The sequence below is a fragment of the Peromyscus eremicus genome, chromosome 9 (genome assembly GCF_949786415.1).
Source record: "Peromyscus eremicus chromosome 9, PerEre_H2_v1, whole genome shotgun sequence".
Classification (NCBI taxonomy): domain Eukaryota; kingdom Metazoa; phylum Chordata; class Mammalia; order Rodentia; family Cricetidae; genus Peromyscus; species Peromyscus eremicus.
Genome location: NC_081425.1, coordinates 31,025,568 through 31,050,351, shown reverse-complemented (window position 1 = coordinate 31,050,351; position 24,784 = coordinate 31,025,568). Strand labels below are relative to the sequence as shown.

The 24,784-nt window shown below is 34.5% G+C and overlaps 1 long non-coding RNA gene across 1 annotated transcript in view; it reads left to right on the top strand.

Annotated features, from left to right (window-relative positions):
* Window positions 1-15,811: 15,811 nt before the first annotated feature.
* Window positions 15,812-24,784, top strand: part of LOC131919186 (uncharacterized) — a 69,862-nt gene continuing 60,889 nt past the window's right edge. Inside the window, exon 1 of the long non-coding RNA XR_009381184.1 lies at window positions 15,812-15,899. This is a non-coding gene — a long non-coding RNA (uncharacterized LOC131919186). The remainder of the gene's footprint in view (window positions 15,900-24,784) is intronic.

Below are 24,784 nucleotides of genomic sequence, written 5' to 3'. Positions count from 1 at the left end.
GTGCATATAGGGAAGAAGGGATTGAAATGTACTTAATTAAGTGTACTGAAGGAAATTTACAAAATAGCAAAGACACATCTGTGAATAGTATTAAGATATTACTGACTACAAAATTTGAGTATTTTTTAGCATTTTATCTGCCTCCCAATTGTTAATGTCAATAAGCCACATAAATTTTTCCTGAAATGAGCTGAGAACAAAAAAATCTCCAATATATTAACAATATAACAACAACAACAACACAATTTCTCTATAGACAGAATTACCATTTGTTATTGGGGCTTCAGACCAGGGCCTCCTATTTGCCAAACACGAACTTTAGTTCTGATCTACCACTCAAGCATCAGGAAATGCCACGTTGACATTATTATTCCCTTAGAAAAATGTTCTGTTAATATTATGGAGGTCATTCAAAGCAGTGTTGCCAGAGACATCTTCCAACATTTTGATCAGGTTTGATTTGGCTGTTCCTTGCACTTTCTTGATCCCATTGAACTTGACCCTTTACCCAGGTGGAATATCAAAAGGAAGAATGCTGAAATAAGCATTGTGAACCTTGCAAACTGCAGAGTGGATAATTCAATCTTCAGACAGCCTCTCAAAGTAACATTTGTCTATAGTAGACAAGGCAGTGACAAGATTATTTACATATTTGAAGTAGGTTTCAAAACCTGCTTTTCTGCCATTTTAGTTTCTGAAACCTTTAGCCAGTTTTCTTACCACAAATATGAATTTTTTCTTTACTTTTTAAGGTGTTGAAAGTTGTATCCACTTCATTACCTAGAATTTACTCCTACTTGCTTGAATTTTATTGAGGTTTATAACACTTAAGATAGCTTGTCTAAGATAATATCAAGCTAATACATATTTACTTCTTTTTATGCAAAAATATCTTAAAATATAAACTTTCAAATTGAGGAGTTAAGTTTGTCATTTCCCTATTCTTCTGTGGATTCTAGTCAAAATTCAGTCACAAACTTGCAATTATAAAGATACTTTCAACATTATAAAACTGTTAATGTGCCCTTATAGCTTCCAGCTTATATTTACTTATCATATAAGCTCACAATACTATAATATTGAACTGATATTTAATGTATTTTAAATACACTACTTTTGAATATATGACTCTTAGACATAAAACAAATGTTCAAATTTTGAACATTTTGCCCCAAGGCAAGAGACAAGGAAAATGCTAAAGAATTAAAAATACAAACATTTTCTCAATAAAATTATTGCTTCTTAACTGTGTATTTGGCATGGCCAGCTCCCTCAAGCTCTGGCCACAGTGCCTCCTACTTCATGATAGACTATGAACTGATGGGTGATGGTGCTCTGCAAGCTGTGAATGTCTTGCTCTGACTGATTGATAAAAAAATGCTGATTGGCCAGTAGCCAGTCAGGAAGTATAGGCAGAAAAAAGAGAGAAGAGAATTCTGGGGAGTGGAAGGCTGAGTCAGGAAATGCAGCTAGCTGCCGCTGCCATGAGAAGTAAGATGTAAAGTACCTGTATGCCACAAGCAACATGGCAACTTACAAATTAGTAGAAATGGGTTAATTTAAGATATAAGAACTAGATAGCAAGAAGCCTGCCACAGCCATACAGTTTATAAGTAATATAAGTCTCTGTGTGTTTACTTGGGTCTGAGTGGCTGTGGGTCCTGGCAGGATTGGAGAAATCTCCAGCTACAATGAACTGTAAGCCAAAATAAATTCATTCTCCTTTAAGTTGCCTTGGTTATTTCATCACAGCAAAGAGGAAGCTAGAAGACAACCATCTGCTACTTTTAGCTACATTTCAAACAAGTGATTAGACAAATCATGCATCTCATCCAGGGAGCAATGAACTAGCATGAAAACATGTAACCACCTTTGGGAATGCTTAGTAAATCACACAGAGGAAGCTTTTATTTTTTGTAGTTAATGAATTTAAATCTTCATAGTTGATATACAACCACTCAGATACATGATTGATTACTGTATATAAATTTCCATAGTTTATATAGGAAATAATTAAGCAATAGTGATATATATATAATAAAATATAGATATATATTATAAAGTAGTCTTTGCTTACAGAGTATTGAATACATTGGTCATGCTGAATCTTATGGTAAATGGTTTTCCATTATCCAAGATCTTAATCAGTTACCACTTCTTGTAAAAATACTCATTTATTTGATGCAATAGAATTTTTAGAAAATTTTGGAAGCTTGTTGACTTTGCTAATCTCCCTTTTCTTTTGAAACTTTTATTAATAACATCATTTAACAGGCCACATTTTTTTAAATTAAACTTTTACTTGGCTTCTTAATTACTTTAGATTTCTCTTTAGTCCATTATAAAACAAATTAAACTAAAGAGAATTAAATAATGTAAACTTTCCTTTTTCTGTTAAAACATATTGCTTTACACAGACAAACTCATCTAATGTCTACCAAGAAATAAAATGAGCATTCCAGTGCAGCCTGCGTTTATATGCTGTTTTACTACCTGTGGACAACAATATATTATTTGACACAGTTGGATTTCCAGAGATAAATTAATGTGTATTATCGAGCTTCCATTCTTTACAGCTTATAGAGAAGACAACAAATATTAGCTCAGTCATACTAATCCATATTTGCTGTTTTCTACATTGTTTGATAATGTATATGATTATACATTAAAATATGTGACTTGCAGTAATATTCCTGTGAGCATGACTCCAGAGAGGAATATTTGCCATGCTTCTACTTACTTTGAAACAAAATCATAAGACATTTATCCACAGCAAGAAAATTCAATAAATGTATTTATTCTGAATAATAGATACATTATTGCAGGTGCGTTTTGCATAGTTGAAGAAGCATATACCTTTAAAGACTTTATTCTTTCTTACACTTCTATACCAGAACAATTTTTTGATGAATTACTTTATTAAATAAGTAATCATGAAAATAGAGTGATTGATATTACCAACTCCATATGATACAGAAAATATACTAAAGAAAATATAGTATCAAGTTTTCTGGATCAGAAATGAAATTGTGTAAGCTTGTTTGTTCAAAGAGATAAACTGGGAAACCCATCTTTTCCAAACTGATAGTCTATATGTTAATCAGAAATGAATCATAGGATATAGAAGTCATGTCATCATAATGAGGTTGACAAAGAAAACTTCTATTTAAAATGAAGTGCAGCTCAAAAGAGTCTCTGAGAATTAAATATAAAGCATATTTTTCAAAACATAACTAAAATGTGTAGTGTTATCAATACTGTCTACCTCATTTGGCAAACAATAAAGCAAAACAAAAGAAAGAGTCTGGTCAGAGTTCCTAAAGAGGAAGGATAATGCTAATGTTCAGCTGAAGTCACAGAAATCTTGCGAAGGCAGATCAAAAATATGATGTTACTCTCAAACCTGGAGGTTGTTTAAGTAACACTCTGGGTTCTGAGGCAAGGTTGAAGTCACCAGAAAGAATAGGGAGAGTACATCCATAGCCACATCTTCCAGTCATAGGTGGTTAGAATCACAGGAATAAGGTGTAGTGCTTTCTGGAGTGCCCATACTAAAATATTATAGCCTTAACACAAGATAAATTTATTATCTTTCAGCTCTGGGGTCACACATCTGACCAAAGGTTGATGGTAGAGGTTTGCTTCCTCAAGACACTAAAGTCCTTTCTAGCCATTTCATTGATTCTAGATAGTGCTTACTGTCTTCACTGCACCCTAGTTTAGAGCTTCATCACACCACTTGTGATATGTGATGTTCTGCTTGTGAGGTCTCTTCATGAGGTCACCTTTTTAGAAGGATGCCGATAATACCAAGTAACTATCCGTACTCAAGTGTGATTTCTCTGTTAATAACTAAATCTACATATTCTCCAGACAATTCTGGAGAGTCATATTCTGAGGCCCTAGGAGTAAGAATTTACATATACATTTTTTGAGGTAGATTTCAACCTATGCTAGGAAGACAAAGATCATTTGACAAAATAAAGCAATGTACCAGATAAGAAGATGTTAATAAAACACGTACTAGGGATTACTATAAAAACTAATGATCAGAAGCAGACAATGTACAAGAATGAGCCAGAAAGAAATTGTCCTTTGTAGCTACTGAGTCATCTGTGGCAAAACCTGGAGTGATTGAGAAGTTCAAGACTGGTGTCACACTGTTCAGATATAAAGGAAAGCATCTTGTTTTGGGCAATTTCATGTTGTGAATGTTGAAAGTACAAAATAAAACTGTAACTATTCATAACAATAAACTAATATAGCAAAAGTAGAAGTTTATTAGGAGTAGTCATAATAATTTGGTGTGTTATGGAAATACAAGGTTGGGTGCAGTTACATTTGCACTGAACTGAACCCTATGACCATGGCACATTCTGACGCTCATGTTTGTACTACACATACACACATAGGCACAAACTATACAAAATACATAAGCTATCAACCTATTTATAATTAAATAGCCCTTTTCATGAATCATCTAAGCTATTCTATAAACTTCAAGCATGACTCTGTTTTGAAGAGTCCCCTTTGCCTATTTTATTATCATACATAATAAAATTCACAGTCTAGTAACAGACCTTGTATAATATCTTCTGTAAAAGGTCTATTTATTTACATTTTATGTACTTTATAACTGATCATGGCTGTATTGGCAGGAAAAATAGGAGTCACAGGACAAAAATTAGTTTTAGATATTTTTCCTTTAGTGCTAAAGATGTTATTTTTCTATGGTTCATAAACACAACAGAAGCACTTACTTCACAATTGTCATTTCATCACTTTAGCCCCACCCCCTTTTACTCTTATTATCCCTTGCCTCTGGTAACCACACTTTGTGATCAGCTTTATGAGATCAACATTTTTAAGATTCCATACATTAATGAGACCATGTGGTATTTCTCAACTTAAGCTCACTTATTTTATTTAGCATAATCATCATCAGATCCATGCATACTGTCACAAATGAAAGCATTTCATAGTTTTCTGTAGCTGAATAAAATTTCATAGTTTTCTGTAGCTGAATAAAAAATACATGCCACATTTTCTTTATTCATTCATTAGAACATGGTCCCTTAATTGGTGTAATTTTATAGCTATTGTGAATATTTTTTTTCTTTTTATTGAAAATAGATTCTTCTCTCATGCAGTACATCCTGACTACAGTTTTTCCTCTATATACTCTTCCCAGCTCTTCTCCATATCCCCTCTCTCCCAGATCAACTCCCCATTGTTTCCTTTCAGAATAGAGCAGGCCTCCAAGACAGCCAAACATCACAAAACAAGACACAATAATACAAGGCAAAAGCCCAAGAGCAAAAAAAAAAGGAATCAGAGACACACCTTCTTCCACTGTTAGAACTCCTACAAAACCACCAAGCTAAGAATCATTACATATACACAGAGGACCTGGTATAGACGCATTCAGACTCTGTGCTTGATGCTTCAGTCTCTGTAAGCCATATAATCCCTGTTAGTTGATTCAGTGGACCATATTCTCCTAGTGTCCTTGAGCCCCCAGACTCCTATAATCTTTCCTCTCCCTCTTCCATAGTGTTCTCTGAGCTCTGAGATAGAGACCTGATGGAGACCTCCAAGTTATAACTCTCTCCACATAATATCAGGCTGTGTGTGCCTGCACTTGCTCCTGTCTGTTGCCAGAAAAAGTCTCTCTGATGATGATTGGACAAGGCACCAAGGCACTGATCTATGAGTATAGCAGAATATTTTTAGTAATCATTTATCATTTCAGTGAGGTTTTTTTTTTTTTTTGCGGGGGGGGGGGGCTAGCTTTGCTCTGTTCTACCATAGGTCTCTGGCCATTATGGCAGTGTAGGACTTGGGCTCTATCTTGTGGTGTGGGCCTCAAGTTAAGCCAGACAATGGTTGGCCACTCCCAAAAGACCTGTGCCACCTTTGCTGCAGCACATCTTGCTGGCGAAACAGAATTTAGGTTGAGGATGTTGTGGCTAGGTGGTGTCCAGGTTTCTCTTTCAGTAGCTTACAGACTACCAAAAAGACTAGAACGTACTGGTGAAGGCCCCATGCAGGAATGTTTTTAATTTTATTTTTTTTATATCTAGTTCACTGAGTTCTTTATATATTTTGGATATTAGACCTCTATCTGATGTAGAGTTGGTAAAAATATTTTACCATCCTGTAGGTTGCTGTTTTGTCAAATTGATAGTGTCCTTTACATAAACTTTGCAGTTTCAAGTAGTCCCATTTATTAATTGTTGATTTTAGTGCCTTTGTTATAGGTGTTCTGTTCAGGAAGTCATTTCCTGTGCCAATGTACTCAAGGCTACTTCCTACTTTCTCTTCGGTCACATTCAATGTATCTAGGTTTATGTTGAGGTCTTTGATTTACTTAGACTTGAATTTTGTACAGGGTGATAATATCCGTCTATTTACATCCTTCTACAGGCCGATATCCAGTTATACCAGTACCATTTGTTGAAGATGCTTTCTTTTTTCCAGTGTAAATTAGGTATCTATAGGTTATTTTCCTTTATTATTTTTGAAGTGCCTGATATTGAATTTACAACCTTGTTTACAGTACAATAACAAGTACTCTACCACCCATCCACATCTCACTTCTCCATATTTTGTGTCTTCATGATTATAAATCCCAAAGTTCCAGGTTTAGATCATATAGTAGTACTATTTTTAAAAGAAATCAACAGTATCTGTGAGGTTTCACAATATTGTACTAAATTACATTTTACCAACAGTGTACACAGGATACAACCTGTTATATCTTTTACAGTGACTGCTAGCGTCATTCATTTTGATGAAAGTAATACTTACTCTAGTGACATGGCATTTCCCCATGATTTTCATTGGCATTTCTCTGATGATCTGTAATGCTGTGTACACAGTTTTACACATATTATGCATTTAGCCACTTGTATGCTTCTTTTGAGAAATCTTTGGTGATGTAAGTTAAACAGATAATTGTAAGTATGTTTCAATTCCTTGTTATCTATTTAGATGTAACACTTTAATTCAATAAACATTTTCTTCATTCTAGTGCTTCCTTAGCTATAGAAAATATTTTGTTTAATATAATCCTATTTGTGTAATTTTCTTTTTGTTTCTTGTGCATGTCAGGTAAAAATTCTTTTCTATTCCAATATCTCAAATTATTTCTTCTATGTTTCTTCTAAAACTTTCAGACTTCCCTGTAGCTGAAGTTTTTTCTGTGTCCACCTGGCTCCTGCAGCTGCTCAGACCCAAGTAAACACACAGAGACTTATGTTACATATAAACTGTATGGACGTGGCAGGCTTCTTGTTCTCTAGTTCTTTTACCTTAAATTAACCCATTTCTATAAATCTATAAGTTGCCACGTGGCTTGTGGCTTACCAGTACTTTTACATCTTGCTTCCTCTGTGTCTGACTGGTGACTCCTGACTCAGCCTTTCTGTTCCCAGAATGAATTCTCTTCTCTGCTTGTCCTACCTATACTTCCCACCTGGCTATTGGCCAATCAGCATTTTATTTATCAACCAATCAGAACAACACATTCACAGTATGCAGAGTGATATCCACAGCACTTCCCATTCTGACATTTGAACATTCAATCCAATTTCATTTAATATTTGTCAATGTTGAGAGATTTGGACCTTGATTCGTTCTTCTATATGTACATGAGTATTTATCCTATCAGCATTTACTGAAAAGAAAGCCTTTTCCCCTCAGTATTAGTTTTTCAGTGTCTTTGTTAAAACTTGATTTGTTTTCAATCATGCAGAAATTTTATTAGCTATCTGATTACCCCACCACTCATGTACAATGCCAATATTATAAATAATAATGATGCTAAAATGATGGTGGGAAGAAGTTTTATAACTATCATAGACATTTTTCAGTGCTCTGTAACAGAAATGAATACATCCTCCCACCCCCATACCCCCACATAGGTAAACATTTGCTATGTGTGCGATATTTCATAAATGTGATTTGATTGTTTATTTCTTCTCAAAAGATTGTTTTTTCCTACTAGTACTTGTGTTTCATTTAATCAGTTTCCACGTTTTAAAGCTGTGTAAAAATAAGTACAATTTCACTGAGGTTGATTTGAACATTGTAGGTCTGATGTGGCTTGTCCTTGTGAATTATTGTAAGGACTCAGATAAAGCTAATGCTTTTCCACAGTCTATACATTAAGTAGCTCTAAGATAATCTCTTGCAACTATGTAGCTCTAGTACATATTACAAAAATCTTTGTCCTTTTAAATACAGCAAGTGATAATGTTGAAATTTGTTACATTGTTATTCTCTGTGGAATTTCCCCCATGCACAGGATGAAGTGTGATTCTATAGGAAATTCAGTATTTTTTAAATCAGACCTTTTAAACTTGAATATATAGCCCAGCATTGAATTTTTGGTAAAAAGACTGACTATATAACTCAATGTAGGTTTTTACATTTCAGAAATGAGTTTATGATACAATCTATACATATTAAAATATGACTCTGGAATTTAGATTTTTACTGTATTTGTATATATTTCAAAAAATGTCTTATGTCATGTGTTTGAAATGTTTGACTTTATATGTTTCAGCCCTAGTTCTCAGCACCACAGGTCTGTGTGCTATGTGATTCTATTTTGTCACTTCTGCAAACTACCTGGAAAGCTATCACTCAGAACATGCACAGATTTCTAGCACTAAACCAACTCAGAGAAATATCCAAGGTTGGAGGACAGACAATTTTCTTCCTCTGAAGTTCTGGTTATAAAGCTCAAATATAAAAGGAGAAAAGCATTGTGGGTTGGCATACAAATTCTGAAATGCTTTCATTGGGTTCATTTGTATTCTAGAGTAGTGTCCTGAGGAGTTTTTACTACCTAAGAAAGTAAAAGAAAAGTCTTTTAAAAATATTAAAAGGGATATGTCATCTTCACAAGGATGATTATTGTAGCCATTGATCATGTTACCACACAGATAAGATTCTGAACTTCACAGCTCACTACAAACCAACCAGCAACTTCATATTTGATGTATAGATGAAGTAAAATTGTTTTAAAACTAATACCAAATTTGTTTGTGGTACATAATTTATTATTATGTGTGGAGATGAATTAGACCCTGCAAGCTATATTAAATTTAATGCATGAGGGAAGGAAATAATGAATTACTTGAAAATCATTTGAAAGCATCACTGTTAATGTGCTGGTAAACCACAGTAGAACTAAACACAGCGACAAATATTATTAAACCTGCATAAGTTCCCTAAATGTGTTTTACATAATTCCGTAAAGAACATAGGCCATGGCACTGACTCCAAAATTTTTGAATAAATATATTATGATAGTATATATATGATAAATCTTCTATAGAAGTTAACAATTTAAGGTTCTCATAAAATAATTTTGTCTGTTATGGCTAAAACAAAAGTTGCTTTCGATTTCCAGAAAGAGAACATTGAAATTATTAACTATATTTCTGGTAGATGAAAGAAAATTTGATAAACGAAGAGATGAGCCTAAATCTGCACTTACCCAGCTTTATTTAGCATCTGTGCTCAGCTAACTGACTTCTCTATCTTGAGCTTTAATATTGTACTGGCTAAGCTTTTTAGTGTGCACTAAATCCTAGCCGCATAAAAGTGAAGCTAAATAGTATTTACCGGTCTTTTCCATACAAAGTGCAAAGCAGCATTCCATTTATAATCCTATAATAACACTTTGTAATCTGCATACCAATGCAGTGCAAATAACACGTTTACTTTAGAAATGAGCATAATTAGATTATATAGATCATAGTAGAATTAGACGGAGTGACCTTTTGCTAGCATTCTCTGATAACTCAGGAACATTTTACTACTTGGATGCCTTTTCTCATTTATTCTAAATGATCAGTTTCTGGCACAAGCCTTGAAAATCTTCAGAATCTTTCACAGTTTGGGATTTAAACGGAAAGAATTTTTTTCTCCCCTAGTAGAAGAGAGTTTTATTGTTGAGAACTGAGTACTAAATATTTCTGTATAAATTTGAGATGTAAAGAAACCAAAAAAAACCTGCATACTGAGGAGTGACATAAAGTGCCTTTTAGCTGATTTGAATATGGTGTTCATACTAACATTTTAAAATTAAATATATTTTTGGAGAATAGCTTGCTACTTTACTATAACTTAAATTCAGTTTAAATTATGTTCTGCAAGGTTTAAAGGTAGTTGTTTACAAGAGATATATCAGATTTTTTTTTTTTTTTTTGCAATTACATTTAGGTTTTATTCGAAGAGTATTTGCGGGCTGCCTGCAAACATCAATGTTAGGACAAGGAGCAAAAGCTGTGTGTTTGGAAGGATTTTCCTTCTGGAATGAAAAGCAAGATTCAAAGGGAGATGTGCTTATCACAACAGCAACATCTACCAGTTACTCCCAGAAGAAAACACCATTGCTGCTCCTTAAGGGATATCAAGTAAATAAAAAGCCCTTTGTAAAGTTCACATACTACTTATTTCTTACTGAGCTCTAAGCAATAAGCAGAAACACAAAGTGACGGTGATTATCTAAGTTAATAGTGGACTAGTGTGCGTGTCTTCTCAAAATCCTGGAGGGCCTATGACAAAGCCACCGATCCTAAATTGCCCCAGGAATGTTTTAAAAATTAGGTATCACAACACAAATGTAGGTTTAATTTATATGTTTCCAACCTCTCCCACCAATTTTACAATGGAAAACTTATCCCCTTATCATCATCACCATCTCATGACCATATTTAACATGTCATTTGTACTGCTTACAAAGACAATGAGAATGTTCTTTGTCTAGATTACCTAAGCATACTTGCCACATGGTAAGAAGGGCTCGAGGCAGAGATAAATGTTAATTATTGTCTAATTTTAAAAGGCAAGAATGTTGAGTTATTATATAAAAAATTATAAAAAATATAATGGATTGTGTGAATATGTGTAAAATTTGAAGATGGGTATTGATATACTGGTTATACATTCTATTACATCTTTAAATAAAACTTTGCTTTTTATAATTAGCCTTATTTGATGCTCAAAAATTGAAGTTATTGATTTTGATATTAAAAATCCTTTGTGACTTTCTGTGACATCATTTAACTAAATCTACTCCAACCCCATCCCCAGGAGCCGCTGCTCAGTCCTTCTCTTGCTTTTGTGCATGTCGTGTTTCATGATTTGCCTACAGTACAGACATAATGATTTTTTAAAAATATTTCCAAAGTCCAAGGTGCTCCATTGCCCTCATAGAGAAATGTTAAGTCAAATCTCATTTAAAAGAACAAAATATTGTATCTTTGCGTATATCATTCTGGATCTGTTTATGGTCTTTATCCCAAAATTGTATGTGCAATTTCCCCTTCATTCCTTCATCACCGGCTCTGATAATCTTACTGCTTTATTTATTGATTCTTGAAAATTGTAATCAGGGGAATAATGACCTTGCTAGCTCACCTTGTATTTCCAGGGTGTCTAAACTGTAATGTAGTATGAACACGAGGCTACCACGTTGTGTCGTCTAGCTGGAAGTGAAGGAGAGTATGATCCAAATGCAAATGCTCATGGGTCCATTTGCTTTTTGCACAATTATACTGTAATTTTAATATAATTTTGTCCTGAAATATATTCAGAACTATCATAATAGAATTAGATTATTTTAGGTATACAAAATTAGTAACAATGTGTTTATATGTACTGAATATAATAAAGTTTCTGAAAACTTTTTTGCATTTCAGTAATTCTAAATATTTTAATATTTTGAGACTACTGTAAGTAGCTTTTTCACAAGTTTAAGCATCCCTGCACAATGCCAATTGAATTCTTCTCTGGAAGACCTTTCCTTAAGGTGGATTTATTGATAGTAACACAGCTCTTAGTCCTATGTTCTTCATGCTTATCTTCTCACATTACTAATGTTCATGAATTTCCCCGTGCTCACGTTCAGCTGCTACATTTATAGTGGCAGCTTCCTGTCCAATTTGGGTCTCTCACTTGTATGAGCATAATTCTTACACCACCAAGTGCACTGGTGTTCAGATAATGGACTTTCTTCAAAGTCTTGTCAGATAGGGGGAAAAAAAAAGGAATGAACTCCCTCACATTTCTTTCTACTTACAGATTTTTGTTTCTTTTATTGATATGTTCAAGGCCAAACTCTTGGTGCCATCTTTAAATCAGTGCCCTTTAACTTGTCTCCCTTTGCTTTGTTAAGACTGTTTTCTCCACAATCTTTCCTCAGACTTATCCTTGCTATTTCTTTTCCCTTGGCCTGCAAGCTAATCCCTTAACTCAATCTTAAACACCTATAAATATTTCCTGTCTAGTTCACTGCCTCCAGATTTCTTCTAAGATGCACTGCTGGCGGATTATATTTTGTCTAAAATGCACTGCTGGCAGATTATATGTTGTGTAAGAGAATTTTAAAAATAATTCTTGCTCCAACAAAAGAAGCCAGAGCAAGTTATAATAATACATACTACATAATATATGCATACACACATAGGAACAAGTTCATTCCTGCTGAACATACAAAATTCCTTGAAAAATCCCATGTTGTTAAAATTATTTTTCTTGCTACAAGTTTTGCATACTCATTTTTCCTTCATCTTGCTCACTGTGCTAGATCTTCCACTTCAAAATTCCTGTCTTTTCTATCCTTTACCTAGTTGTTTTACATCATTTATAGCTAAGGTCCAATATATCCACTAATTGAAATTTCAATCTGCTTGGAGATGCTTCTCCTTAGTATCTCCTTCTTCCTCCTATTTTATATCAGGACTATTCTTTTTTGATTCGGTCTTGATTTTTATGTTATGATTTATCTCATCAAGACAGTAAGATGTAAGGTACACTGGAAGATTTATGGTGGAAAACATTCTACATATCTAAATAAAGGTAGCACATTGTTAACATTAAGAAAAATGCTAATGTATACACAGGAAACTATATATCCTACTTACTTGACATTCCTCACATAAACATTAAGAAGTACTCTTATCCCAAACATTGTAGAGATCTGAGAAATAACTTGATTGTATTTATTTACATATTTCTTCGATATAAATAAAGTTTAAACTTGCAATAAATTCATATTTAAATGTTGTACTTTTAGAGTGTCTTCATGTTATATATGTATAAATCTTCAACTGGAAAGTATATTTAATTTGAGTTTTAAAATGCTTTTTAATAAAGTAATATTGGAGAGTGAACAAAGAATATCTGTAAATGCTCTACCTCTTCTTAGAACTCTTGTTATTCCTAAAATGACTTTGTCTGCAATGTACTTGTGAAATATTATATTTTTGTAGTGCTATTCAAGATATTAGGGACAAATAGTTTATAAAATTTTCATAGTTAGGAATGCTTCTTTCTCTTCATTTTGACACATCTGGGGCATGCAATTATTCACAAAGGTCATTTTCTAAAGTAGAAAAGAAAAATGACCAAAGGCAACGTTTAGGTCTCAAATAAACTATGACAATTTAATCAATGGCAAACCCCAATGTCAAGAACCATCTCATTTAGAGGTAGACAGAGAGTGACATTTCATCAGATCTAAGTACAATAGAATTTAATAAAAACTAGTTCCCCTAAATTGACTATATAATATGCAGATAAAAATTTAAAGAAATAGAGAAAGAAATATATTTTAACTGTAAATGCAATGTTTCTTTCCTTGAAGGTACATTAAAAATGTTTACGATGAACTAAAGCATGTTTATACCATTAGAATTATCAAGTAAAAACTTTGATTGAAGAATATTATTATGTCAAACCATCACAAAGCCCACTTCTTAAAGTTATTTAACTGACATGATGCTATTTCACATGTCTAATTTTCTCCAGCAATGGAGAAGACACTCTAAAGAATGCAATGAGCATCTAGCATAAAAAATACTCTACAGAAATATTAAAAGAGACAAAGTTTTGCATATCCTTTAAAACAAAAGTTCTACTGAACATTATTAAACACTTCAAGCTGTGCATATATATTTAATTTTTGCTTTTAATATTTACCAAGAGATAGCCACTATATTTCACACTATAAGACTATTGTTGTGCCTTAAAATAATTATAAAACATTAATAGACATAAGGACTTGGGACAATGAGTCAGTAATAAAGGTAAGCTATAATAGTGCCCTAGGTATAGTTTATTCACACATGCATATGAAACTAAATTTTCATGAATCTGAACAAATGTGCATATTCATTTCTGTGAAGTACTCCTTGAATCTACAGGAAAACATATTTAAAGAGGAAGATAGTGTAATGATATATTTGCATAATTTTTTTACTTACTTGGAGAACTTGATTTTAGGTCATAAGAATAATATGATGAATCTGGACTTCACTGGAAAGAGCTAGTCTAAGCTAATATGTATAAGAAAATGCATATTAGTAATAAGGATTATGAGGTTTCTGAAGCAAGTAGAATTGTTTCAGAAAATTGAAAGCTGTAGAATAAAAGCTCATATTTCAGGATGTTTATGTCAGCTAAAATGTTTGGATAAAATTAATATGTGATAAAATTTCTTCATGTTGAGAAGAATGAATCTTAGAGGTAATTGTATTGGTACTTAGGGAAACATCATGCTGTACCAACACTACAGGATATGCACACATACCAGAGTGAATATTTAAAAACTATTGCAAAATGTATGGCTTATACATCTAAACTAATTTCAACTGCAAATATTTGCAAAGAGATTTAAAAATAAAAATATCATACCCAAGAAAGAAACGTCTAACCTGTCTAGAGAACTAAAGGTTGCTGTTTGTTGACAGCAGAAGAACCATACTGAGGACAGGAACGCTTTGTGAAGAATATTGAAATCAGTAACTGTCAAACATCAATGGTTTCTCAAGTCTGTTGTGTTTCAGGTTTTCACTTTAACCTTCTTTTTGTCACACATGCAGCACCTAAATGCCCAAGCACTTTCTGTCTTGCCATCAGCCACTTGGACCCTGGACTTCTTTCTCCTTTTCGTCTTTTCTTTGACTTTTATTTTCCTTTATTTGAAAGCATTGTAATCGTGGTCAGTATAAAATAGCTGATGATTTATTGGCATTTTATAATCATTTAATTAATTCCCCCAAACACATCAGTTAATGTACCTATAAAAGTTTTCTTATAAACATAAATACATGCTCTCTGAAGAGTATATGTGTTTCATATGACCACAGAGAAAGCAGAACTGAGTGAGAGGCCTAAGCCAATGCATATTTATACTTGTAACTTATGGGATATGGAAGTAGTGAAGTTTGTAGAGAATCTCATATACCTATTATAATCAGCAGTGTATGTTAACAAATTAATGCTATTCTTTGATACTATATGTAGAATTATGACTGGTTGTATGTGTTATATAGTTATATTTGTGATTTAATTTTTTTCCCTCTAAAACAAATTAGAAATGTGAAAATAGCTTGGATTTAAAACTACTTTACAGGACTCCCCTGGGGATTCAGCTCAGCCTGGTAGATTCAGTCAAGGCAGGTCCAGTCTCCTCCTCCCTTCACCCAGGCTGAACAAAGTGTCCCTTCATAGGCCCCAGGTTACAAACAGCCAGCTCATGCACTAAGGACAGGTCCCGGTCCCACTGCCTGGGGGCCTCCCAAACAGTTCAAGCTAATCAACTGTCTCACTTATCCAGAGGGCCTCATCCAGTTGGGGGCTCCTCAGCTATTGGTTCATAGTTCATGTGTTTCCACTAGTTTGGTTATTTGTCCCTGTGCTTTGTCCAATCATGATCTCAACAATTCTCGCTCATACCATCCCCCCTCTTTCTCGCCTATTGGACTCCTGGAGCTTCACCTAGGGCCTGGCTGTAGATCTCTGCTTCCGCTTCCCTCAGTCATTGGATGAGAGTTCTAGCACGACAGTTAGGGTGTTTGGCCATCCTATCACCAGAGTAGGTCAGTTCGGGCTGTCTCTCAACCATTGCCAGTAGTCTATTGTGGAGGTATCTTTGTGGGTTTCTGGGGACCTCTCTAGCACTTTGCTTCTTCCTATTCCCATGGGACCTTCATTTATCCTGGTCTCTTTTTCCTTGTGGGGAATCCTTGCCCTGGAGGAGTTGGGAATGTTGGATAGGCTGGTGGGGAGGTGGGGCAGGAGGAAGGAAGAAAAGGGGAATCTGTGGCTGATATGTAAAATTAAATTAAATTATAAAATAAAATAATAAAATAAAACTAGTTTATAAAGTGACAGATTCTGTACTGTATGTAACAAGGCTGACTAGACAGGCAAGTAAACTAATACACTTAATGTGAATCTTTTATGTATTGTATGTATAAATAACATCAGCCATAGAAAGAACTAATCTTATTAAGCTATTATTATTGTGCTACTTCCTGGGAATACACATACATCAATTCATGTTTGCTGGAGTGTCAATAAAAGACAAAAGAAAAGATTCCACCTGTTCAGCTGGGTTAAGCATAAGTTTATTGTTGTAACAGGAGCATCAGTAAAGAGTTACAGGATCATGAGGCTATATCAGGCAGTCCAAAAGATTGGCATCACAGAGAAGTCCACCTCAGTCTGGTAGTGATTTACTGTGTCTGTACCACCACAGCTTCTTATAAATCTTTTTTTGACATATTTTATATTCCTTCACATGGGCTCTGTGAATCTTACAACTTCGTGAAATTCCTGAGCATCATTAGATCTTTAGCTCCTCGAGGGTGGAATGTTTTAATTCACAGGAAATCACCACACAACACATATTCATAAAATCAAACCCATGTTTAAACATTGTAGAAATGATTGAAATACATATATTTGCCCATTTATGAATTATAGAGTGCTCAGAATGAGTCTTCATTTTCTCAGAGATTCATACATATAGGACAAAATATGTTCCATTTTGTACAATTGTATCATAAGCATTAAACCAAAAGATTGTTGTATTTTGTATAGTGATACAATAAACTGAGAATATCATTAAAATTCTATGGCCCAGGCAGCCTTCATGTACCGGAATTGTAGATAATCATAGTGTTAGCTCAGAGAAAGCCAAAGGAGATTTTATTTCCTGAGATTAATTTTTTTTATATTTAGGTTATAATCTCTATTAAAATTCAAAGATCATTTGGAGAAGAAACACTTTATGGACTGTGTGCCATAAAATATACATAAAAGACTTAAAACATAAAAGGAAATGGACACAGGAAATTAAAAACAATATTTGTAAAAAGAATTTTAAAACGGAGAAACATGATTTTAAAGTCACATCTACATTTTTCCTTGAGCATCTGGCAGAAGAAAAAAATTTACCTTTAATACCCAGATAAATATGCTGATACAGAATTTGTACCATTATTTAGCAACTGCCCTACTCAAACTTGAGAGTTATGGGAATAGAGCAGAAACATCTCTGGACGTATCTTTCTTGATTTGAGCTTATGAAGGTCTTGTGTGAGCGTGGTCATGTAGGGGTACTCCAAAGTTTATTTGCTGTGGGGACAAAGAATTGAAGGTCTTGGAATGAAGAAGCACACAGACAGAAACTGAGGTGAGAGGTGCAGAGCTGGAGGCCACTGAGGGCTAGAGACATGGCATGGGGGATGTGAAAGCAAGCGGTTGTTCTGACAGGAGAATCACAGAAATGGTGACAAAATCCTGAACCAAAAGTAACACTTACATATCTGACACAGTAAAGATGGATCAATTGTTTCAAAATATTTAATAAACTCACACTCTAATGGAATAATCAGATCTTTTGTAAGCCTTGGATTTTAAAGTTTCAACTATATCTGAGTATTAAATCTTCCATTGACTTACAAAGACCTCATAGAAGGACATAGGTGATATGTATGTAAGCCAATATTTACAACACAACGTATTAGATCAGCAAAATGAACAGAGTGTGATTACTACTTATATATAAATATTGAAATTGAAGATATTGTCTTAAAGTTAAAATTTACATAATCCAATGAAAATATTTGTCTACTAATACTAATGCACAGTTCTGAAATATTTTAAAGTTTCTAAAAAATCCCTTTCCCTACTATGTTTCTTCATTTAATTTTTTTTCTGTTCTTGTTTAATTTTTATATACTATATTTGCATCATGTATTTTCCCCTTCCCCAAGTCCTCTCCACCTGCCTACTACAGAACTTCATGTTCTCTTGCTTTCTAAGAGGATAAGTGAAGAATTAATTTTTGCTTTAGAAAATGGTGAAAAACTCAATTGTAAGTAATACTTAATAAGTTATTTGTGAAATCACAACCAACAATAAAAACTGGTTTTCATACTCTCTTTTTAGTCTAGCACTAAATATCTGTATCATCTCTATTGATAATGTACCCTGTCCAAACTTGTATCAGAGAGACTAATGTTGAGACAGAGAAAGCTGTGCTGATGTAATGGGAAAAAATAAGATATACAAATTATAGCAAATTATTTTCTGATGATCTGCAAACATCTTGAAAGCTTGCATCATGGAATAATTAATGAGTATAGGAAGTATAATGTAGGAGATTAATTAATGCAAAGTGAAGTCCAGCTAAATAATTAAGAATGAAAGCAGTTAAATGAATCAGATGCACAAGTACCTTCCAGCAGGCTTATAAGACCGACCCAAAGCACCAACAACATTCTGTGAAATCACTCCACTTTCACCAAGGAGAAGTATGGGCTATTTGCAAGTAACTTAATATTTTGCCTAGAAACGAAATTGATTTGTTTTTTTTTTTTCCAGAGACTTTACTTCTAAAAAAGGGTTTTAAATGTGTAATCACAAGTTTTAGGGGTAGGTTGTAATATTCAAACATTATTTTCAATCCATTTTTTTTCTTCCATTCATAATATCATTAACAAATACAGTACAGATGTCCTTCATTCTATATTTAACATATTAATAATTTGTTTCTTTATGTTATTCTAGCATACAATGCATCCTGACTACAGTTTCCCTTCTTCCCAATCTTTCCAGTCTCCACACTACTCCTTTCTTCCACAGACCCACTCATCTTCTGTTTCTCTTAAGAGAAGAGCAGGCCTCCCAGGGATACCAGCCAAACACAGCATTATAAGTTACAGTAAGACTAGGCACAAACCCTCACATCAAGGATGGATGAGGCAATCTAGTACAATGAAAAGGTCCCAAGAGCAGGCAAAAGAGTCAGAGAAACCCTATTCCCACTGTTAGGAGTCCCGCAAAAAAACACCAAGCTACACAACCATATCATATATGCAGGGGACCTAGCTCAGACCCATACAGGCTCTGTGATTGTCTATCCAGTCTCTGAGAGCCCCTGTGAACCCCTGTGAGCCCCTGTGAGCCCCTGTGAGCCCTGCTTAGTTAACTCAGGGGGCCATGTTCTCCTAATGTCCCCCATCTGTCTGGCTCCAACAGTTCTTCTCTCTCTTTTAGGGGTTCCCTGAGCTCTGCCTGGTATTTTCTTGTGCTCCTATCAGTTGCTTGAAGAAGCTTCACTGATTATTATGATTGGGGGAAATGCCGAAACGCCCATCTATGAGTATACAGAATACCATTAGGAAAAATTTTGTTACCTCTTTTTTTTCTTTTTTTTTTTTTTCAAATCCTGTTTGGGTCTGTCCTAAGACTTTGAGCCTCCAGTTCCTGACGACTCACACAGTATGAAGCATGAAGTCCTCCTGGTGTGGACCTCTTATTAGACCAGTCATTGGTTGGCTATATCCACAAGTTCTACACTACAATTGCCCAGCACTTCATCCAGGAAAGACAGATTGTACATTGAAGGTTTGTTTCTAGGTTGGTGTCCCAGACCCACCACTGGAAGCCTTGCCTTGATACAGAAGATGGAAGGTTCAGGCTCCATAACCCTCATTACTTGGAGTCCTTCATAGGGTCACCCTCATAGATTCCAGGGAGATTCCGCTGCACTAAGTTTCCACATCATGCCCCAACTACCTCTCAATTCCAGTAGTCTCTGCCTGTATCCTCCCTTCATTCCTCCCCCATCATCTGACCCCTCCAGTTTCCCATTCTCACTAGCACCCAGACCACCCTTAAAATCTATTCTATTTCTCTTTCACAGGGAGATCCATGTGTCTCCCCTAGAGCTGTCTTCTTTACTCACTGTGTCTGTGGATTACAGCACGATTATCCTATAATTTTTTGCTAATATCCACTTATAAGTGAATACATACCATGTTTGTCTTCCTGTGTCTGGGTTACCTCATTCAGGATGATCATTTCTAGTTCCATCCCTTTGTCTTTGAATTTCATGATGATTTTTTTAACAGCTGAGTAATACATCATTGTGTAAATGTACCACATTTTCTTTACCCATTCTTTATTGAGTGGCATCTAGGTTGTTTCCAGTTTCTTGCTATTAGGAATAAAGCAGCTATAACCAAAATCGAGCAAGTGTCTTTGTGGAAGAGTGACGTGTTCTCTGGGTCTATACCCAAGAATAATACAGCTGAATCTTGAAGCAAATTGATCCCCACCTTTCTGAGGAATAGTCCTATTGATTTCCATACTGGCTCTCAACTTTGTTCTCCCACTAGGAGTGGAGGAGGGTTCTCCCGTCTCCACAACTTCACCAGCATGAGCTGTCACATGTGTTGTTGATTTTAGCCTTTCTGACAGTTGTAAGATGGAATCTCAAAGTAGTTTTTATTTGCATTTCCCTGATAGTTAAGGATGTTGAACACTTCTTTGAGTATTTTTCAGCCATTTGAGATTCCTCTGTTGAGAATTAAATGTTTAGATCTGGTCTCTCCTTCTAAAGTGGCTGATTTGGATTTTTTATATACAGTTTATTTTTATAGTTTGGATATTAGTCCTCTTTTGGATGTGGAGTTGGGACAATCTTTTCTCATTCTGTATGCTCTCTCTTTGTCCAATTGACAGTGTCCTTTGCCCTACAGCAGCTTTTCAGTTTCATGAGGTCCCATTTATTAACTGTTGATGTTATTTTATGATCTATTGGTGTTCTGTTCAGAAAGTCATATCCTGTGCTGATGGCTTCAAGGCAGTTCTCCACTTTCTTTATCTAGGGTCAGAATATCTGGCTTTTTGTTGAGGTTTTTGACCCACTTGGACTTGAATTTTGTACAGGGTAATAAATATGAATCTATTTGGATTTTTCTACATGTATATATCCATTGTGACCAACATCATTTATTGAAGGTGGTTTCTTTATTCTGGCTTCATTATCAAAATACAGATGTCCACAGCTGTGTGGATTTTTGTCTCAGTCTTCAATTCCATTGCATCAACCAATGTGTCTGTTTTCATGCCAGTGCCATGTGGTTTTATTACTATCCCTATAGTACAAGTTGACATTGGAAATGATGGGAACTGTAACAGTTCTTTTGTTGTTCAGCTTGTTTTAGCTACCCTAGGACTTTTTGTTGCTGTTGTTTGTGTTTTTATTGGTGGTGGTGGTGTTTTGTTTTGTTTTCCTCATGAAGTTGAGAATTGTCTTTTCAAGGTCTGTAAAAATTTGTGTTTGGATTTTGGTAGAGATTGTATTGAATCAGTAGATTGCTTTGGTAGGATGCCTATTTTACTACGATAATCCTATTGATCCAGGAGCATCTTTCCATCTTCTGATAGCTTCTTAAAATTTTTTCTTCAAAGACTTGAAGTTTTTTTTATACAAGTCTTTCATTTTCCTGGTTAGTATTACACCAACATATTTTAAATAATTTGAGGCTGTGGTAAAGGGTGTTGTACTGATTTATTTCTCAGTTCGTTTTTCATTTGTATACAGAAGGGCTACTGCTTTTATTATTATTATTATTATTATTATTATTATTATTATTATTATTATTTCTTTTTTAGTAACTGTCTTATGCAGCCACCTTGTTGCAGGAGTTCTCTGATGGAATTTTTAGGGTCACTTATGTATACTATCATATCATCTGCCAATAATGATATTTTGACCTGTTCATTTCTAATTTATATCACATTGATTTCTATAGCTTTAGCTAAAACTTCAAGTACTATATTGACATTAGACAGCCTTGTCTTATTCCTTGTTGTAGTGGAATTGTTTTTAATTTCTCTCCATTTAATTTGATGTTAGTGATAAGCTTCCTGTAAATTGTCATTATTATGTTTATATATGTCCCTTGAAAACCTGATCTCTCCAGGACTATTATAATTAGTAGGTGTTAGACTGTGTCTGAGGCCTTTTTTGAATCTAATGAGATGACCATATGTTTGAGGTTTTTTTTCCAGTTTGTTTACAAACTGGATTACATTTATTGATTTTCACATGTTTAACCATCCCTGCATCTCTAGGATTAAGCCCACTTGATCATTGTGGGTGATCTTTTTATCTGTTACTGGATTCTGTTTATAAATATTTTACTGAGTATTTTGCATCTATGGTCATAAGATAATTGGTCAGTAATTCTCTTTTTTTAATTAAGTCTTTATATGGTTTGAGTATTAGGATAACTGTATCCTCATAAAAAGAATTTGATGATGTTTCTTCTGTTTCTAGTTTGTGTAATAATTTGAGGAGTACTACCATTAACTCTTCTTTGAAGGATTGGTAGAATTTAACTTTTTATCATATTTAAGGAAAACTAAAAGTCTAATTATTTAATCCTTAACTTCATCAAAGACCCCAGAAGGAAGTAGTATTACCTAATGACATGGACATTTGGCTGCCTAGAAAGTCACCCAAAGTTTCTTTGTAATATTGGAGCACTTAACTTAAACCTGCAGGCTTAGTATATCTGACAGACATTTCTGCAAAGCAGCAAAGTATAGAGTACTGTCCTACCTTGTGTTGGCAAAGTTTGGCAGTCACTTTCTTTTATACCCTGCTGGTTCAGTTTGGACAGTATACTGTTATCAATGAAAGAAATGCCAAATTTTTTTGCCCAATGGTTAGCTTTTGCCACAAATAGTAAACTCCATATGGAGGTTCTTCAAGGTCCACCATCTTCTCTGGAGTAGACTGATGCTGTCAGGAGCAAATGTGACTCACTGTCATGAAAAGCCTCAGGTTATAAAACATCTTAAATGTCATATTCTATAGGCCTTTGAAGTATATGAAGACCAGCTAGCTATCTAGCTAGCTAAATATATCTGTTTAACCTTGAAAAACATCAAATATCACTACAAGTTTGATTATTATATATGATTGACTACTAACCTGTGTTTCTTAATTATACATTGCATTTTTAAATGAGCTGCATAAGCACAACACTCCAAATAAGAGTATAAACATACATATAACAAAAATAGTTTCAAATTTGTATCAATAAACCAAAATCAATACCAATGTAAAATATTTTGAGATTAATAGTTGTTCTTTGGATTAAAGTGTATTCAATAATCTACCCTTTTATCTAATTGTTTCTATATTATACACCCTTTTTCCCTTAGAAAGATATCTTTGAATTTCTTGGTTTACCCTTCCTACAACCGTGACCAATAACAACTTACAACCAACCTCCTCCTGAGTGAAGACAAACATCCATAACCCATCTTTTAGGAATGTGGATGCTTTTTCTCTGCACTGTTTCCTGTTGTCTGGGAGTGCTGGCATCTTTAAGGGACCTTTACAAAAAATCAAGATCATGGTCCAATCCTGACTGGAGTATTTTCAGAGGCTAAACCATCTCAGTCAGCAGCCTGCAAGCTGTTCTCAATGCAGAACTCAGAGGAAATGCAACAGAGTTGCTCTGAGATATTGAATCAAGTGGGCCGTGTGTGTGTGTGTGTGTGTGTGTGTGTGTGTGTGTGTGTGTGTCTGGTCCCCTTACTCTGAAGATACATCAAGTTATGAAGGTAACACACACATCTTCATTATTACAAGTATAGACTGTGTGGTGTACACAATTTAGCCAAAGATGATTTTTTAGTTTTTAATGAAAGTCTTTAAAGAAAGAATAAAGTAATATAAAGGAAAAAGGAGTAGGTAAAATATATATTACATGTGTTATAGTTATTCTAGGTTTGTTTCTTTATGTCTGTAGCCAGGATTTTCAGAGGGTCTTCCTTAACCAAACCTCATCATCTTTAACCCTGAATAAATCCAGAGCCTTTTGTTTTCTGTGGGAACAAAAGCATAAAGTCTTCCCCAAAGCAACATACCTTTTGATTTCCATGTTGAAGGTAAGACATATTTAAAATGAGATACGTTGGTTTTATCCAGCTGCCTTCACAATCCAGTGTCTCTTAGCAGCTATTTTTTGTTCATCAGCATCAAAAAATTCGAAGACAACATAAAACATGCAGGATCCAGACTCCCCTTTCATCTTTACTTGACTTTTTTCCTTTATATTACTTTATTCTTTCTTTAAAGACTTTATTACTTTAAAATGATTTTTTTCTATTACTGTCTATACCTTTTCACTTTTATCTTCCTAGCTCATGTAAAATTTTAAGCACACTGTAATCTATTTAGAGTTTTTTTTTTTCCTGTCTGTATCTATCTTTATGGTGTATCTGTAATCTTTTCTGTCTTCATGAGGAAAATTTTAAACTGCCATGCAGCTTAATTAATGGTGCACTGGCGGCACTCGTGCTGGCAGCTCAAGCCCACAGTCAGCAGCTGGGAGATGTTTCTCTGTACCATGGCTGGCATGAGAGACAAGAGATAAGGAAGCCACGTCTGGCTCCATTTTTGCATGTTTAGAGCCTTTTAATAAGCTTTCTCAGATCTTATGTGGATGTAGGTGCCAGACACTGGGTGCCATATGAGTTTTTCTTTGTACTCCAGTAGTGACACAGAGACTATTATTATTTATAAATGCTTGGCTGATAACTTAGGCTTGTTACTAACTAGCTCTTTCTACTTAACCTTTTTCAGTACAACAGGTTCTTCTCCTGC